This window comes from Marmota marmota, unplaced genomic scaffold (genome assembly GCF_001458135.2).
Source record: "Marmota marmota marmota unplaced genomic scaffold, marMar, whole genome shotgun sequence".
NCBI lineage: Eukaryota > Metazoa > Chordata > Mammalia > Rodentia > Sciuridae > Marmota > Marmota marmota.
This window is the reverse complement of record NW_026000211.1, coordinates 36,877,905-36,885,396: the sequence shown is the minus strand read 5'-3', so window position 1 is coordinate 36,885,396 and position 7,492 is coordinate 36,877,905. Positions and strand designations below refer to the sequence as shown.

At 34.9% G+C, this 7,492-nt stretch overlaps 1 long non-coding RNA gene across 1 annotated transcript in view; it reads left to right on the top strand.

Annotated features, from left to right (window-relative positions):
- Positions 1–6,967, top strand: part of LOC125612864 — a 20,286-nt gene extending 13,319 nt beyond the window's left edge. Inside the window, exons 2-3 of the long non-coding RNA XR_007343339.1 lie at positions 3,722–3,730; positions 6,957–6,967. This is a non-coding gene — a long non-coding RNA (uncharacterized LOC125612864). The remainder of the gene's footprint in view (positions 1–3,721; positions 3,731–6,956) is intronic.
- Positions 6,968–7,492: the final 525 nt, after the last annotated feature.

The window sequence follows — 7,492 nt, the reverse complement described above, 5'->3', positions numbered from 1 at the left end:
GCCCTCTGGTGATAGAACGGTGTTAGTAGCAGCCTCCTGTTGTAGCTTTTTCCCTAATAGCTGTTTCTCCTCTAAGCTTTCTTCCTTTAAATTTTCTTCCTCTGTCTGACTAGCTTGAGAGACCTTCTCTTTTGCTTGATCTAAAATGTCTTTCTCCATGGTCTGAACCTCTAACAATTTACTTAACACTCTTTCAGTTTGTTTTTTACTAATTTCTAATCTGTTATAAAGATAACGCAACCCAATAAGATAACACAAAACAAAACCGAAACAGAATGAAACAAAAACGGAACAAAAAATCGTTGTATCAATTTTCCTATTTTCTTGACATGTGCATTTGTGGTCTATTTCTATCTCTTCCTCAGGGGTGAACAACTTCAAACCTTGAGCCAACCATTTTTCCCAATCTGCCTGAGAAAATTCTAGGGATAGGCAGCTTGAAACAAACACAAAACAAATCAAAACAAGAACACATTGTTTTTGAAAATGGTCACCCATTTTCTCGCCTTCCCTTAGGGGCAAGCAATTTCACTTACCCCGAAGTTTCAGACGTTCCCCGCAAGGGCCACCAAATGCCGCAGTCTGGCTGGGCACAAATCACGAGCCACTGAAGCAGGAACAAACTTTATTTTTAAACTGCAGGAAAACACTTCACACAGCTCCCGGGGAATCCTCCCGAACGCCACGAGGCTTCTCCAGGAACCCCCAGCCGGAAATATCTCTCTCGGAAATCCCTCCTCCTGCACTTCCCCAACCAATGGGAACTCTCGGGGAATCCCCGGAAATCCCCACGAGAACTCCAAAATAGTGCGAGAACTCAAAAGTTGCGGCAGAGGCGGATAGTAATGCCTCACCTGTCAATCAATACTGTTGGCAAAATGCCAGGGACCATACAGACTCGGCCGTGGCTCTCAGCACAGGGGGAGATAAACCTTAGCCTTTAATTTTTACATTAATTTGAATGATATATTATCCACTGTTTTGAGGGTTAATGGAAATAATTAATACATGTAATTTAAAAACTGCATTATACACATTTGAAATGAATTTGTGTTATGTGTGAAGGATAGTTACTGATAGATCCATAAAATATTCCATTTCCATAGTAGCTGGGAAGAGTTGTCTGTACCAGCAATTTAAAAAATATTCTGGAGCGGGGTCAAGATTGCAGAGGAAGTTACTTTCCAAGGTGCTCCTTAGCACAGGATCAGGAATGCAAACAGCTGCTCTTTGAGGTCACTGAGAAAAGAAATCCTAGGGGGGCATGGTGGCACATGCTCATAATTCCAGCAGCATGGGAGTCTGAGTCAGGATGATGCCAAATTCAAAGCCAGCCTTAGCAAAAGTGAGGCAATGAACAATAAGTGTCAGTGAGACACTTTTTCAAAATACAAAATAGGGCTGTGGATATGACTTAGTGGTCAAGTGCCCCTGAGTTCAATCCCAGGTACCACCACTGACCCCCAACCAAAAAACAATAAAATTTTACTGTGTTTTAATACTCAGGCAGCTTAGAGCCTCAAGAATTTGGATAGAATGAAATAGAAAAAAATAATAAAAGAAAGAAAAACCCACCACTGGCACCAGTGCAGATCCACTGCAGGCAGGTTGGAGAGGGGAGGTCTAAGGTAGCTCACATTTTAGGTGGCACCTGTGTGGAGTCTTATATTGGAAAGGATAGTGATTTGGGACATTATCATGGAGATCAAGTGGGTGAGCTACATTTAGTTTTTATGTGAGAGTGAAGCTGTGCATCTCCCAGTAGGCTGCAGAGAGCTGCCATCTTTTCCCACTGCATTATGTTGGCTGGTGGATGTGGATACAAACCTAGGTGCCTAGTCCTATGTGATTACAGCTGGGTTTGAAAACCTGACCTAGAGTGTGATTAGAAAACCAGGTGAAACTCAGGTGTGAAAAGTTTTGCACCCATGGACATTTGAGACACTCAGACCCCAGAGATACTGGGTGTTGCTCACTCTTTGAGTTTCATGGTTTCCTTCATAGGACCAGCTGGGATCAAACTAGGACTTGATTGGGCAGGTGAGAGTGAATGTGTGCTATGGGACTGAGCACAAATGGCCAAGATACAGGAAGCATGGCAAGGCAGAAGGGGTGAAGGACTGGCTCTTTCACTGCTGAAGCAGACCTCAGGGGAGATTCCAATGAGAAAAGTGCCCAGTGCAAACCAGAAATAGCCAGGCTGTGGAGCTGCACAGATTTAAAAGCTTTACCAATTATCATTCCACAAAGCAGTGGAGGTCTAGCTAGACTTCAACCCCACCTCTATGAGCTCTGCTTCTGGAAATGTAATTCACAGCCCTCCCTGTGCATGGAATAGACAACATTCTTCAACCTGCCTCACCTCATATTGCTGAGAAGGGAAGCTGAGAATTAGCAGCCTGACTAGTTCCACAAAACGGAGAAGGAATTGACAGCCCCTGACCTACTGCTCTTATGTACAATACATACCTCAAGAAAAAAAAATGGAAAGAAAGACAATTGGGAACTGACAACCAACATATAATATTATAGGCATTTTTTTTTCTATTTCCCTGATTCTCTTCCTCTCTTTTCTTTTGCTAACAGCCAAATTTATTGTTCATTTTTCACCCTTCCATTAACTCTTTACTACTACTCTTTCACATTCTCCCTCTCAATATTACATTGTATGTCCCCTCTGCATTCTCCATCTTTACCTTTTTGAAATAGCAAACACTTTGGTAAATATAGTCTCTCTACTGGTGGCATGCCATTTCTATTTATAGTGCCAATTAACATAGATGCCAAAATAGGAACTAAGTATTTAGTTTAATGCTGAATTTTGGTTGTATTGGTGGTTGTTAATATTTGTCTGCCCCTAAAGTGGGAGGTTCTAGAAACTTGCAGAAACACTATAAATTAATGGGGAAGAAGCTCTGCCAACTCAGAGTCTTATAAATGGGTAGACATAAAAACAGAATGAAAAAGCAAGGGAACAAACCATCCTAAATAAATCAAAATACCTAATTACAGAATCCAGTGAAATCACAATTCGGGAAATGTCACAGAAGGAATTTAGAAAATTCACAGTTAAATTGATGCGAGAGATAAAAAACAATGTAAGGAATGAAATCACAAAAATACAATAAGTAAATGATCACTTTAATACGAAGATAGAAATCCTGAAAAAGAATCAATTAGAAATTCTTGAAATGAAAGAATCAATAAAACAGATTAAAAATTCAATGGAAAGAATCAACATCAGACTAAACCACATGAAAAACAGAGTTTCAGGAAATGAAGACAAAAATATAAAATCTGGTAAACAAAGTTGACCATTGAAAACTGATGTTAAGAGACTATAAACAGAACTTTCAAGAAATATGGAATAACATGAAAAAAAAATATAAGATTTGTTGGTATAGATGGAGGTTTAAAGATACAAACCAAAGGAATGTACAATCTTTTCAATAAAATAATATCAGAAAATTTCCAAAACCTTAAGAAGGAAATGAAAAATCAAACAGAGTATGCTTATAGGACTCCAAATATACAAAATTACAACAGACCCACACCAAGACATATTATGATAAAAAGGCATAACATACAGAATAAGGATAGGATTTTAAAGGATGCCAGAGAAAAATGACAGTGCATATGTCAACATACCTTATATATAAACAGTGATATGGTAAATGGTGGTATAAAGGTGCATTAAGAATTGTATGCAAAAAAAAATAAGAGAGCTCATGTATAATGGCATAATTTGGCGTGAACATACTTTATATACAAAGTTACAAAAAATTGTGCTGTGAAGGGATAATCGTGAATGTAATGCACTCCACTATTGTCATGTAATTAAGAAATAAATTTAAAAAAGAAAGAGAAAAAAAAGATGACATAATTCACAACTAGAAAGCCTGCAAATATTTCATGAAGAAGAAATGAAAACTACAATTGAAAACCAGCAAAGGGATTAGTTACACTAGAAGAACAGTCACTCAAAGAAGAAACTAATTTATATTAAGAACCAGAAATAAATCAGAATAACAGAAAATAAAAATAATTTCTCAATAATAACATTGAATGTAAATGGCCTAAACTAATCAATCAATAGAAATAGACTGGAAGATTGGATGAAAAAACAAGGTCCAACAATGTGCTGTCTCCAAGACATCCACAGAATGAAAGTAAAAGAATTTGAAAAATCCTATTATTTGCATGGCTCCCATAAACAAGCAGGGGATACTTTCCTCATATCACATAAAAATTACATTAAGCCAAAGTTATTCTGAAAAGACAAAGAAGATCATTTCATACTGCTTAAGAAGATATAACAATTGCAAATGTTTATGCCCCAAATAATGGCTTATCTATGTACATCAAACAAACCCTTCTTAATTTCAAGAATCAAGTACACCACAACACAATAAATCTGGGTGACTTTAACATGCCTCTCTCATCAGTGGATAGAACTTCCAAACAAAAACTAAACAAAGAAGCTATCGAACTAAAAAATATAATTAATAATTAGATTTAACAAACATATTTAGAATACTTTATCCATCAATGACTGAATACACTTTCTTCTCAGCAGCACATGGATCATTTTCTAAAATAGACCACATCTTAGGCCACAAAGCAATGCTTAGCAAGTACAATAAAATACAGATAATACTTGCATCTGTCAGATCATGTTGGAATGAAATTAGAAATCAATGATATAATAAAAAATAGAAACTACTCTAACACCTGGAGACTAAATAATATGCTAAATCTGGGATGAATTTAAAAAAAATAATTAGAGGTAAATGAGCATATTAACACAATGTATCAAAATCTCTGGGAAATTATGAAGAAAATTCTAAGAGGAAAACTTATAGCCCTGTGTTCATTCATTAGAACAATAGAAAGTAATCAAAAAGTTACCTAACATTACATCTCAAGGCCTTGGAGAAAGAAGAAAAAAATTAACATTAAAATCAGTAGAAGACAGGAAATAATTATGACTATAATAATGGGGTCCTAATAGTAAAAAGTTATTCTATGTATATATGTAAAAATACACTCTTCTGTCATGTATATCTATAAGAACAAATAAAAAAGAAAATATTTGGCTTTATATAGAGTGTTAAATATAACACATAATCAAACTCTTATTCAAGTTAATTAAACTGCAGATCAGTGTTAGAGTCTGTAAACAAGTCAGGATGGTGCCTGGCAAAATGCCAGAGGGAGTGGTTTGTGAAGTAACACCAGCGAGCCATTAAGTGTGGAGATTCCTTATTGGTTGACTGATGTATCTAGTTTATGCTAATTAGATAAGCTGTGTAAAATGTATAAATACCTCTGTTGTCCTGCAATAAACGGCTCCTACTCCTGCTGTATCAACGTACAGAAGTTGTTTGTCACCCCCCGGTTATTTTGTTGCAGCTGGACTAAGGCAGATCAGGACCATAAAATAATAGAGATGTTACTTTAGTCTAAATCCTCATATGACATTAATACATACAGTGTCAAAGACATTAATAAATGTACCAATGATTAAGTATTCCTCAAATGATCACAACTGTGAAAGCAGAAATATTTCATGTTGTAAAAAGAAATAATACCCATTATAAAAAATTTAAATGACAGTTAAAAAAACAGTATTTACGAATCATAAAAAAAAATCACAGCTAAAATAAATGAAATTGAAATAAAAAAGAATTCAAAAAAATCAATGAAACAAAAAGTTGATTCTTGGAAAACTATCAATAAAATTGATAAACACTTAGCCATGTTAACCGAGAGACAGAGGGAAAAAATTCAAATTTCTAAAATTCATAATGATAAAAAAAGACACATGGTCATATACAACACTGAATACAGAGGATAATTAGAAACTATTTTGAGAACTTATATTCCAATAAAATGGAAACTCTTGAAGAGATCTACTAATCTCTAGAGGTGTCTGACCCATACCAATTGAACCAAGAGGATATAGAATATTTAAACAGATCAATCTCAAAAAATAAAATTTAAGATGCCATCAAAAGCCTACCAAGAAAGAAAAGCCCAGAACTAGATGGAATCTCAGCCAAGTTCTACCAGACCAGCAAAGAATGAACACCAATCCTCCTAAAACTATTCAATAAAATTCAAGAGAAGGGAACCCTTCCAAAAGCATTCTATGAAAAGTGTATCACCTCATTCCAAAACCAGACAAACACATATCAAAGAAAGAAAACTTCAGACCAATATTCCTGATGAACATAGATGCAAAAATTTTAATAAAATACTGGCAAAGTGCATGCAAACAACAACAACAACAAAACATTAAAAAGACAGTATTACATTATCAAGTGGGTTTCATTACACAGATGCAAGGTGGGTTAACATACTGAAATCAATAAATGTAATTCACCACCTCAATAGACTCAAAGAATAAGAATCACACAATTATCTCCATAGATGTAGAAAAAGCATTTGACAAAATACAGCATCCATTAATTTTCAAAACACTAGAAAAACTGGGCATAGGAGGGAAATTACTCAACATTTTAAAATTTATATACATTAAATTCAAGTCCAACAAAATTCTACATGAAGAAAAACTGAAAGCAGCTATCCCACTCTTTGGAGTAGGACTTATAAAACAGCATACTACAGGGACACAGCAATATCAATGGTTATAGCAGCACAACTCAAAATAACTAAACTGTGGTACCAACCTAGATAATCCTCAGTAGGTGAATGGATAAAGAAAATGTGGTATATATTCTCAATGGAATATTACTCAGCAATAAAAGAGAATAAAATCATGGTATTTGCAGTTAAATGGATGGAGTTGAAGAATATAATGCTAAGTGATTTTAGCCAATTCTGAAAAAACCAAATGCTGAATGTTGTCTCTGATATAAGGAGGCTGATTCATAGTGGGTTTGAAACGGAGATCATGGGAGGATTAGATGAACTTTAGATAAGGCACAGGGGAGGGAGGGAAAGAAAAGGGGGATGAGAGTAAAAAGCATGGTGGAATGAGATGGATATCATTACCCTAAATACATGTATGAAGACACAAATGGTGTGAATATATTTTATATACAACCAGAGTTATGAAAAATTGTGCTCTATATGTGTAATATGGATTGTAATGCATTATGCTGTCATATAAAACCAATTAGAATTGTTAAAAACATTGCATTTTAGATTAAGTACATTTTCTGGAAATCCCCTAGGCTTTCCCCCACACACAAACATATATACCTACCAAGATATTTGTTTTAAACTAAATATAGTATGAATTTTAGTTATAGTTAATAATTTCCAATGAATTGACATTTTTCTAATATATTTATTTTTTCACTACTGTTTTATCTTCTTGAAAATTACTATAGCAAAACAAAAAGTCTAAGCTCTATTTTAAGCTATTTTATTCACTACTATGGCACATATTTATTTACAGCCTATTATATGTTAGGTATACTAATAAGTGTGTGTTGGTACATGACTGTAATACTATTTACTTGGG